The following is a 12,088-nucleotide window of genomic DNA, read 5'->3' on the forward strand; positions in this document are numbered from 1 at the left end:
TGATAGACTGTGTTTAAATCACAGTCTATCAGTAATCCTCCCACTTCCACTGCCCGGACACAAAACCTTGTCCCTGTCGGACCTCTCCCACACTGCCCCTAATATATGTCACTGCTTTCCTAAATTTCTCTGCCTTAAAAATGTCCCGTCTCATGCCAAATCTAACTTTAAAAATTCCTCTGTTTCCAAATGCCTCTTAAATTCTCTTTCCTGGATCTCTATTATTGACTTTATGACTAACTGCTTTAATCTGGACTATATTCCTCATTTTTTTTACATGACTGTATTCAGTAATTTATTCCATATACTATCTTTTATTTTTCACTCTGAAACGTTTGTTGGGATTGGAATAAACTTTTTTAATGCAAAAGCCTAAATAAAGTTAAGTTGTTTTGTAATGCAGAATAACATACAGTACACACTGAACATATTTCTGAATCGTGAAGACATCTTCACTTTGCCTGATTACAGAAGAGATCAAGGTGGAGAAGGACATCTCTATTGATATGGTGACATGGTAGTTCCAGGTAAGTATAAATAACCACAGTTATCGTTTGTACTCAAAGTTAGTTAAATAGGTACAGGTCTCATTCCAGGAAACTGGACTTGGGAAACACTGAATACATGCTAAATATCACTGAAGGCTGTGTTCAAATTATTAACTGGCATTTTTTATGCAATTCATACTCTCTTGCAGAATCTTCAAATGTTTGGTAAACTGCATGGCTGGAATAAATGAGCTTGGATTGCCTCCTGCAGGACAAGATCATGAACTCAACCATCTCATGGTCACTGCTGCCCAGGTTGCCACCCACTTCTACTTCCCCTACCAATTCTTCCCGGTTTGTGAGCAGCAGGTCAAGATTAGCATGGCTCCTAGTTGGTTCCTCTAGCACTTGCACCAGAAAGTTGTCCCCTACACTCTCCAAAAACTTCCTGGGTTGTCTGTGCACTGCTGTATTGCTCTCCCAGCAGTTGTCAGGGTGATTGATGTCCCCCCTGAGAACCAGGGCCTGTGATCTGGAAACTTCTGCTTGTTGTCTGAAGAAAGCCTCATCTACCTCATCGTCCTGGTCTGGAGGTCTATAGCAGATGCCCACCATGACATCACCCTAGTTGCTCTCGCCTCTAAACTTAACCCAAAGACTCTCAACAAGCTTTTTTTCCAGTTTCATACTGGAGCTCTGAGCAATCATACTGCTCTCTTACATACATACAGTGCAACTCCTCCAACTTTTCTTATCTGTCTGTCCTTCTTGAACAGTTTATACCCATCCATGACAGTGCTCCAGTCATGTGAGTTACCACACCAAGTCTCTGTTATTCCAATCACGTCATAGTTCCTGGAATGTGCCAGGACTTACAATTCTTCATGTTTGTTTCCCAGGCTTTTTGCGTTCTTGTACAAACATCTAAGATAACTAGCTGATTGCCCTACTTTCTCAGTGTAACCCTTCTGCCCCTCTGAGTTGGCAGCAACAAGGGCCGGGTTCAGTATCCAGGAGTTCCGTTTTAATAACACCATGCATAACCGGCTTGAGCCCCCACCCAATGACCTGGGACACTTACATACCACACCCTCCTGGGCACCTCTAGGAGGCAATACTTCCCCTCTTGCAAGCACTGAGTCTGAGTGTAGCAAAATCCTTTTAATAAGGAAACAATGCGGCATCCCACTGGAGAAACACAAACCATAAACAAAACCCACCTCCAAGTACAGTTGGCAATATCCTTTCCCCTTTTAGGGTCTTAAGTCCAATTACCCCAAAGTCCAACAACCCAAAAGTCTCTGGTCAGTGCCACCCCAGAATTCAAGAGTTTATCTGCCGTGTTTTACCCCACTCCCCAGCCTGGGTGGAAAGGGAAGGGGGAGAGAGTCCACACAGGATGTTAAGGGGCACCTTATGTGGGCCAGGGCCAACTGCTCCACCTCTCTGTGAAGTTCTGCTGCAGCCTTCACCACGACCCGTTCCACCACACCAGCTGTGCCGCTTGTCCAGCTGTCTGTGCAAACCACTTCACTCTGCTCACTGCTCCATGGACTGCTCCAACACACTGCAAACTGCTCCGCTCTGCCAGCCACTTAACGATAGGTCTTCAGGCTCACCCACAGGTTAACACAGCACTCGGTGATCTCAGCTCAGCTCGGTCCCTTCAGTGATTTCAGCTCTTAGTAGGGGAGCCCTGGTGTTGGTGCACCATTGGCTCAACATGAATTCAGCTCAGCAGTCTTTAGATGGACTCCTAATGGAATCAAAATTAGCTCTACTCTTTAACAGTGGAGAGAGGAGGATGTGCAACTGGTGTTCCAGGCCCTTAAAAGGAGCCCATACCATCAGATACACACACCAGTCCCCAACCTCTCTCTCTCTTCATGGGGTTTTGGAACCCATGTCCCGTGTTTAGCAAGTATCACACAACTGAGGTTGAGTCATCTCTGTCACAAAGCAGTCCCACAGCTCCCCATTCACACAATCAGGGTGACAAACTTTTTTTTTCCTGCCCCAATAACAAAGAAATTGGGGATCCCAGAGCTGTTAAAATAACCATCCCAGTCTGCTGTGGGCTTATGCTAAGTGGGGGGTGGATGCCAATGCAAATCTTTCCCCACTCCTTGAAATTCTTGGAATTCTTTCCACATTCCCTAAAATTCACCACCAGATGTCAGGGTAGCGCTCATCCTGACTCTGCTTACATCAGTATGAATCAGGAGGCCTCCCCTGTTCCACCCTCTTCCTTGTGTTTCCTCCCAGTATCCCACTTCCCCACTTACCTCAGGGCTTAAGTCACCATCCCCTGTCAAACCTAGTTTAAGGCCCTTCTCACTAGGTTAACAAGCCTGCCTGTGAAGATGCCCTTCCCTCTCTTCATTAGATGGATCCCATCTCTTCCTATGGTCGAAGAATCCAAAGCCCTCTCTCCGACACCACCTGCACAACCATGCATTTACCTCCACAATTCAATGGTCTCTATCTAGGCCTTTTCCTTCAACAGGGAGGATGGATAAGAACATGACTTACACCTCAAACTTCTTTATCCTTCTTCCCAGAGCAAAGTAGTCTGCAGTGACACACTCAAGGTCTTTCTTGGCAGTATAATTGGTTCCCACATGGAGAAGTAGGAAGGGATAGCGGTTCAAGGGCTTGATTAGTCTTGGCAGACACTCTGTACATCCTGAATTCTAGCTCCAGGCAAGCAGCACACTTCTAGATTTTCCTGGTCTGGACAGCAGATGGATGACTCTGTCTGCTTTAGGACAGAGTCTCTGACCACCACCACTCGTCTCCTCCTCTTGGGAGTGGTGGTCATGGAATCCCCATCTCTAGGACAATGCATCCCATGCCTTCCTGTCGATGAGGTCTCCTTCTGATGTCTTCCCTCAGATAACTCTTCCAAACCATTCTCCACCGTAGTACCTGTGCAAAGAGTTTGAGAATGGTTTCTTACCTCTATCTGCACTGGGGGTACTTGAATTCTCCTCTTTCTTCTTCTGGAGGTCACATGCTGCCAATTTTCTTCCCCACTCTGCACTGCCCTCTCTGATTCTTCAGCATGCTGTGCTTGCAGTACCGAACACTGACTTCTAGCCAGAAAGTCTTCATTTTCTCTGATACAATGCATGGTTGATACTTGGGTCTCTAGTCCTTTAACCTTTTCTTCCAATAAGGAGACCAGCTTGCACTTCATATGGACAAAGTTGCTTTTATCCTCTGGGAGAAAAGTCAAACATGGCACATCCTGTGCAGGTCAAAAGAGCTGCTTACTCACTATCCATATTGCCTTTTTTCTAAAAGCCTCTTCAGATGCTGGATTTACTGCTCACAGAAGCCGGAAAGTCAAAAGACTCTGTGGGAACTCCCCCACAGGTGAACAACCAGGCAAACTCCGTTTGCCCATCCTCTGTTCACCCACCTTGACAGTTCACCTCCCTTAACATGGGTGGTCATGAATTAACCCTGTGTTTGATGGTGGTACATTACAGTGACATCGTCTATTGTACTATTTAATGAACACATCTGTTGGGATTGTCTCTCTGTCAGATACCTGGTTACCCATAAAACTAGCTATTTTAAAGTTTCTGTACTTTAAAAACTTTCTGATTAGCTGAAAATTTTATATGTTATTTTTTTTTCAGTTCTATTCAGTGACTAATCATCTGCCACCTAACAATGCACCATGTTGCAGGGAGGTTGAATAGCTGCCTACCACAATGAGGTTTAGTGAGAACTGAGTAGCTAACAGTGGTGGTAAAGTGCTTTGCCAATGAAAACTGCTGTGTAAGTGCTAAATATAATTATTATTATTAAAGGCACATTCCAACCCAAATGTTTCTGTGATTTTATAGCTCGCATAGATTTCATTTGGCATAATATGCAAAAATGGCTTTTTTAAGAGTGGTCAGGTAATAAAAGTTCCTGGTGTACATCTAGTTGAGATGCTCATGTAAATTTGCAAGACAGGAATCAAATGTATTTTAACATATTTAACCAACTACTTATGTGTATGATCATATATCTAGATATCTTTTTAACAAAGTATTTTCAATGGAATTATGAGTCATTTTTAGGGGTGGAATCCATAACATGGTTACAGAACAAAGGTCCATAATGTGTAACCCTTTAAACATGTTGAGTGGTACCTTATTCCACAAGTAGCCTAAAAATTAAAAAATAAGATCTTACTCACTGAGAGTCAATGTGACCCATGTAGACCCTCACATGCTAAGGAAATATCAGAGAGGGGCCAGATGATGATTGGTCCTGGGGTTGATAGATGTAAGGGTATGGTGCAATAAATCTCCTTCCTTTGCATGCCCCTATAAGGGTTCAGTTTCTGGGCTTTGAGTGCAGCATTCCCTGTGGGAAGGAAAGGGTCACAGAGGACCATGAGGCATAGTCCCACAATGACACCCCCTACCTCCCCCAGGGTATGTGAGTCACAGTGCTTCTCCTCCGAGCTTTGTAGGAGATTAGAGATAAGGGCAGAACTTTAGTCCCTGCATTCTAGAAGATATGGCAAACATGGGGAGGGGGGAAAAGTGAACATCAAGCTAGAAAGTGTGTTTCTTAAACAATGCAGAAAACAAGACTTGCTTGTTATTATTTATTATTCAAGCAGCACTGTAACTGCACCCAGCACTTTACAAATCCAATATAAGCATATAATAAAATCCCTGACCCAAGATGTTTACAATAAAACTTAACTAGTACAGTTCAGCTCTGGCTAAATTCTGTGCAAGTGGAGTGAGGAGGCACTGCAAGTACAGAGACATTCAGAATCCCACTGAGCAGTGTAGCCTGCTCCTTCGAATCCCTGTGGGTGCTAGATAGGGGTGTACAGGGGCTATGGCTCCACCCTTCCTCCCTGCCAATCAGCAGAGCTAGCTTTTTGAAGAATAGAGCAGCATATGCACCAGTACGCCCTGCTCAGAAGATCTTAGGGAGGAATCTCGCTGATTCAAAAATAATTTCTCCTGGGAACTCTGCCTGCCTTGTTTTCCCTTATCATGCACTGATGGCATCCAGGGCACAATCTAATTAGAAGTTAAGCCTTTTTTTTTCTTTTTCTTTTCTATTTTTGGTTGTTGTTATCGCTTTAGCAAAATGACTTACTGGATCCTTTCCTTATTTCCTGGATCAGCAGCAAGAATTCAAAGAGGCGGTCAGTTCTAAGTACTATTTAAAAACTCATATATTTGTATTTGCTGTGAATATATTTCCTTTTCTGTTCTTGTCTTTTGATTTATTTTGATCTATTTCATTGCAACCCTAAACCTATGCTCAAACATGGCATCTGTATGGCCAATTGTCGGTCAAAAGGTCACATTGGTGCCATGTGCAACACTGTAGTGCTGTGTGCTACCCTATGATGCGGTGTGCAACATTATAGTGCTTTGTCCCTATTCTCGAATTTTCTGTCTGGTCAACTGTGGGTCAGGTTGGTGCCATGTGCTACAGTACCAGCATGCTGTGTGCAAAAGAATAGTGTGCTGGGTGTAGATCCTGTTTACGTAGAGGGTACCAGCTCGTAACCTGGAAGGTGAAGGAGCTAGGGACCAATCAGACGCTGACATGAGTAAGGGTCTTCAAATAAAACTGTATTCAGCACCAAAAATGGCAGGACTATCCACGTGTTAGCTGAAAGGCCTGATCATCCTTTCAGCCAGGGTCTCCTCCAGATTTTGCCGTGTAGTGTCGTGTCTTTTTTTGGATTATTTCCCCCAATTCGTCATGCCCTTGGTGTCTGTACTGCTGGCCAGCTGCGCCTGGAGTGTGGTATGTGCATTTTAATTTCTGTAAATATTCTGTTTGTTTAGCCTCTTCCCCTTTTTTCCCCTCTCTTACTTGGTGCAAAATTGTGTATACAGTATATGAGAGCCAAGTTGTTGTATTGATTGCTATTGTGGTTAGTTGGTGTATTTTACAATATTTGGTTAATGTGTGCACAGTTTACTTAGTTTTGTGTATCTATTCTGGATTTTAGTGAGCAGTTAATCATAGAGCATTTGGTTTCCTGTTGCTGGATGTAAATAGACTGTTTAAAGTTGTGTGTGTGTATTCCTGTTCTGATAGTATTGCTAGTTGGTAAAAGTGCTCCTCCCCAGCCCAAGTTGTAACTTATCCCCATTAATAAATGGCCATGTGGTTTCAAATTTCAATCTGTCATGTTTTGATTTTCCTCTCTCAATCAAATACTTACTCAAACCTGCATTGGTCTCGGACATATTTGTTTTGAGGAAATGCTTGCCCCACCCAGCATGGATGACCACTGTTCTCTGTTTTCGAGAATGTTAGTTCTCCTCTGCTGTCTAAGGAACAGGTCTTGCACTGGGATTCACTAGTTCACACCGTAGAGCACATACAATTGTACAAATGAAGTAAGTATTGCTACACACAGGGGTATCGTAGAACTGGTAAGAAATTGCTGATACATCAAAAGCTAAACATTTCATAGAAACATGCTGCTTTTGATAAATCTTCTGATGGAACACAGACAGTGTTCTGAAACTTCCCTGCTAGATAGATTTCTGCCTAGTTTCTTTCCAGCTTGCCCACTGAGCTCCTCAACAGCATGTTAAGGTCTATGACAGCCCCACCATTTGAACTGTCCCAGATTGGGCCAGAGAACCCAGGGCTTCCAGGGTATTCTAGGTAGCCTTGCTATGTAGACTGCTCCGGGACTCCAAGCATATGTCTACATTACAATCAGGAGGCATGATGGCAGGATATGTATTCATACCCAAGCTAACTTTCATGTAGCTAGATCAACCCTAATTCAAGTAAAAATAGCAGTGTAGCCATGGCAGCAGGGGGGCAGCATGAGCTAATCTTCCAAGTTTGTGCCCAGGGTCTTGGATGGGGTTGAACTCAAGAGTCTAATCCACATCTCTACTCCTGCTGCTGCAGCTACACTAGTATTCTTACTCAAACTAGCTTTGAACTAGCTAGATCAAGTTAGCTCATGTATGTCAACACGTGCTGCAATCATGTCTCCCGACTGCTGTGTAGACATACTCTAAGTTTCACAGCTGTCCATCACTGAATAGCAGTAGTGAAACTGACCTGCACAATGAAAATGATTTCAATCAGCTCTAGTGTAGTGGTCCAGGCTTGTAGAGGCTGATGCAAGATCAGACACATAGTTTGTATTAATATCTGTAACTGTTTTTTCTCTCTTCCTTTACATTTAAAGGGTAGAGTTATTTTATCATTAAGTAGTTATTTGGTATTACAATAGTGCCTGGAACAATTAGATCCCTATTGTTCTAAGGGCTACAGACACATTTTTTTTGCAATATCGAATGTCAAAGTCTACTATTGTATATCTACCATTTGTTCACTACGGATCCAGTCCTTAGGACTTAGTTACTTTTTTAATGTTTATTATGTGGGGCATTTTAAGGTCTTTTTACCTAAAACCTAAAATTCCTTTTGTTTTCTCAGTTAGTTTCTACCAAAGTTTCTACAAAAGAAGTCCAGTCTCTCTTTTTTCCCTACTGCATCAGTTTGTGTTTCTTTACCACGCTTATTTATATATTTTATTAGATGCTTTAACAAATATTTAGCAAATCACAATGTAATATAGGTGCAAAAACCCCAGAAGACATCAGAATCACAAAAAGCATTATTGGAATTTGGTGTAAATAAATCATAGAAGTCAATGGCAACAGAAATTAGAAGAAATATGTCCAAATGTTACTCTGTTTTTTCTATGTACGTGTTATTAATAAACAGTTAATTTGAAAGCACCGAGAGGATAAAAGCATTATAAGGAATAGCCAACATGGATTTGTCAAGCACAAATCATGCCAAAAAAACCATAATTTTCTTCTTTTAGTAAGGTGTTTGACATAGTCCCGATGCGGCGGGTAAACAAACTGGCCCAGCCCATTGGAGTGCTTACCCTGGCAAGTCACATGCCAGAGGTTGCTGACCCCCATTATAAACCCAGGCTATTCTCTTCTAGTACTTTGAAATCATAAAAAAGCCCCACATGACCAAAATATTTAACTTTGAAAACTGATGTATATGCATGAAAAATGGCTTCTCATAAGAAATTTTCTAGGAATAATAATTTATATTCCAAATTGTGTAAATAGGGTATTAAGGTTAAACTCATTACAAAGCTTTTATTAGTCTCTAGTCAAATAGTAGTGCATGTTTTTAAAATGTTCTTCATACCTGTGTAAAATGGTTGGTCATAGTGAGTAAATATGGTCGACTATGAGCATTAAATAGATAACATGCATTAAAAAAAATCTAAATATCTATTTCCATGATACACTTAAATGGTACTAAAGAGACTTTTAAAGTGCCTAGCATATATACTCTAATCTGTGTTTTAAAGCATACCATAAAAATACATTTTTAAATGATAGACTTTAACTGCTCAAAAGGAGGTGTTATGTCCTGTCAGATCCACTCATGTTTCATGCAGTTCTAGAAGATTATTTTTTGCCTGGTTGTTTTTGGAAATAACTATTGTAAACATACATGAAATAGTATCAGAGGGGTAGCCGTGTTAGTCTGGATCTGTAAAAGCAGCAAAGAATCCTGTGGCAGCTTATAGATTAACAGACGTTTTGGAGCATGAGCTTTCGTGGGTGAATACCCACTTCGTCAGATGCATGTAGTTGAAATTTCCAGGGGCAGGTATATAAAGACATAAAACATACATCTTTCTGTGATATTAAAATTTACCTAGTAATTAATGTAACATGCCTAAAATGACACAAGTCAAATACTTTTTAAATCAGTAATTTTACATTTTTGCCCTCCCAGTGTTTATAATCCCTCTTTGACTCTGAACATTTGATTCCAACCCTAACCATTTTGTCCTTTACCATTTGGCAAACCATTTCATCATGTTTTTTAAATGCTGCACAATCCAAGACAGGTTGCTTTTGGGTGAAATTCAACTGATGTGAAAGGCTGGAGCAAGATGTCCTGTACTAATCAAATGCTGCAGCATATCTGGGGTTGGAGTGAGGGCCTGGAGCTGCAGAGAAGGTCTTGACTAGGCTGAAAGTAAATGGGAGTTTAAAGGCAGGCCCAAGAAGATGACAATGGACTGAAACTGCACAGATACAGGTCTCCAAATTACACTCTATTTTGGAAAAGCATCCAAAAAAGCAACATCCCACTCCTGAGTTAAGAAGTTGAATGTCATCCTCTAAATGCCTACAGCCAACACAGCTGCATAGACTCACATATATTAAGGTGTAATATAGTAATACTGAATTTCACTCAAACTAGTCTTTCACTGGTGATCAACCAATATCATCAGCAATATCGGTGGGAATGCAAGGTTAATTTATTTAATTCTTAGCCATTCATTATATTAACTTTCTATTGATGTGGAGTCAAAAGAAGGAATGCATGTAAACAAATAGTTACTCTTGTGTGGAGTAGGGCCTCCACAAAACAATGGCCTTTTTAAAAGAAAAAATGTAATATAAAGAATGACTGTTTTACATAAATAAAAAGGGATTCTGGATAAGATTTTTTACTAGCGTAATCATTTTAAAATAAGTGCCTAAAAACTACTTGACAGTGCTCCTTTAGGCGCTGATCCAACAAAGCACTTTAATGTCTGCCTAGATTTGAGTAATCCCATGGAAGTCAAGAAGAGTACTCATGTGATTGGAGTTAGGCAAAAGCTTAAGTGCTTTGCTGGATTGTGGCCTTAAACATTACTGTCTTCTTTTATGTCGATAAGTATTGCAAGAGTCAATGTGTGATTTTATGTACCAAAATCTATATAATGCAGGGAAAGTGGTGTAGCCACTTCACATACTCACTTGTTATTCTGCTTCTATATATATTGCAAAAGTTCTTCCACAGCATTTCCTCACTCCTGCGCTTGTAAGAGAAATGTATTGCATTAGGTATAGTTTGCTCAAAGAGATGCAAGTAGCAGTCATTGCTCTGTTAGGGCTGCTGCACATAGTTATTTATATTCCAGTAGCATCTAAAGGCTCCAGCTGAGATCAGGATCCTATATTGCAACCTACAATATGAGATGGTCTTTGTCCCAAAGAGCTTATAATGTAAGCAGAGAGTGAAGAGAAGTGAATCGCTTGAGGTCTCACATCTAGTAAGGGACATAGCAAGGAACAGACCCAGAACTTCTCTCTCTCAGTTCAGTGCCCTTTCCATTAGGGAAAACACCATCCAAAACATGTCTACTTTCCCTATGAGCATACCTTATATCATGCCTCTCCTGATTTTGCAAAGTCAGTGCAATCAGCTTTTTCTGTGTGCTCCATTGGTGTCAAAAGATGTACTAATGTGTGTATATGCACAATGACTGCCATAATTTGATACCAATCCTTAATGTTCTACAATAATGTTCTACTTCTAGAAATAACAGATGTAACTGAGAGCAGAATTTGGCTTCCTGAACAAGTAAGGCCCTAATCTTACAAAGGCGTACCTATGTGCTTAACTTTATACACTGTGAATTCCAGGGATCGGCAACCTCTGGCATGTGGCTCTTCAGGGTAAGCACCCTAGCAGGTTGGGCCAGTTTGTTTAGCTTCCGTGTCGGCATGTTCGGCTGACTGTGGCTCCGACTGGCCATGGTTCGCTGTCCCAGGCCAGTGGGGGCTGAGCTAAGCATTGCAGGAAAGGGATGTGCTGGCTGCGGCTTCCTGCCACCCCCATTGGCCTGAAACAGCGAACCGCAGCCAGTGGGAGCCAGGATCGGCTGAACCTGCCAACGCAGCAGGTAAACAAACTGGCCCGGCCTGCCAGGGTTTTTATGCTGGCAAGCCACGTGCCAGAGGTTGCCGATTCCTGGTGTAGCCATTGAAAACAACAAGATAACTCTCATAGGAAAAAAAAGATCAAAAGTTAAGGACCTGCACAGAACTAGCATTGCAAGGTCATGGCTCTAAATATGATTTGAAGTTTAGTTTCATGTAAATAAGCAAGACACTGCACTCCTCATGATTCTACAGATTAAATATGAGGTAAAATCCACACTAATGTCCATCAAAAGTGACTCAGGTTATTTTCTTTTTTAGAAATTAATTTTGAGCAAAGTGGGATGGGATGCGGTGTGGGTGGACAGAAGATAGCTGCCATTTTTGAAAGAACCTCCTTCATCTGATAGCTATAGATTAACTGATTCAAACAAGTGTCCCAAGTTTAATTTGTAATATGAATTAAATTGAACTTGCATTTCTGATAATTTCCATAGCAAGAGAAAGGATCTAATAAAAATCAAGCTGAGTTTCTTATAATGTGAGACTAGAGAATTTCTATTTTCCCTGCAGCCTTTTTTTAAAATATAGTCCATAGATCAGTTTATGATGTGATAGTCAAAGTAATATAATTTGTTTTTCATCTATAATAATTTTATTAAAAAAAAACAGATTAAAAAAACCCAAAAGACAGAGCATATGAAAGCAGATTTGTTGGCGAACCAAGTTAATTTAATCTTTTAATATTGTAGCTCCATTCACTCTTAGGTAAAAACATTCTTAGAAAATATTAAGGAAGGTGTGATTATTGCATTTGTGGTTGAGGGGTGGACATTGTTACTGTCAAAATAAATACTCATGCTAGCTTATTATTTCTTAACT

At 41.1% G+C, this 12,088-nt stretch overlaps 1 long non-coding RNA gene across 3 annotated transcripts in view; it reads right to left on the reverse strand.

The window, feature by feature from the left end:
* LOC115645974 overlaps nucleotides 1-12,088 on the reverse strand; it is a 58,499-nt gene that overhangs the window by 25,843 nt on the left and 20,568 nt on the right. For 2 of the 3 annotated variants that reach the window (XR_003998886.1, XR_003998887.1), the window contains exon 4: nucleotides 10,301-10,356. The exons of the other annotated variant lie outside the window; for it this stretch is intronic. This is a non-coding gene — a long non-coding RNA (uncharacterized LOC115645974). The remainder of the gene's footprint in view (nucleotides 1-10,300; nucleotides 10,357-12,088) is intronic. 3 annotated transcript variants of the gene reach the window in all.

Source organism: Gopherus evgoodei, chromosome 1, assembly GCF_007399415.2.
Source record: "Gopherus evgoodei ecotype Sinaloan lineage chromosome 1, rGopEvg1_v1.p, whole genome shotgun sequence".
Taxonomy (NCBI): Eukaryota; Metazoa; Chordata; order Testudines; family Testudinidae; genus Gopherus; species Gopherus evgoodei.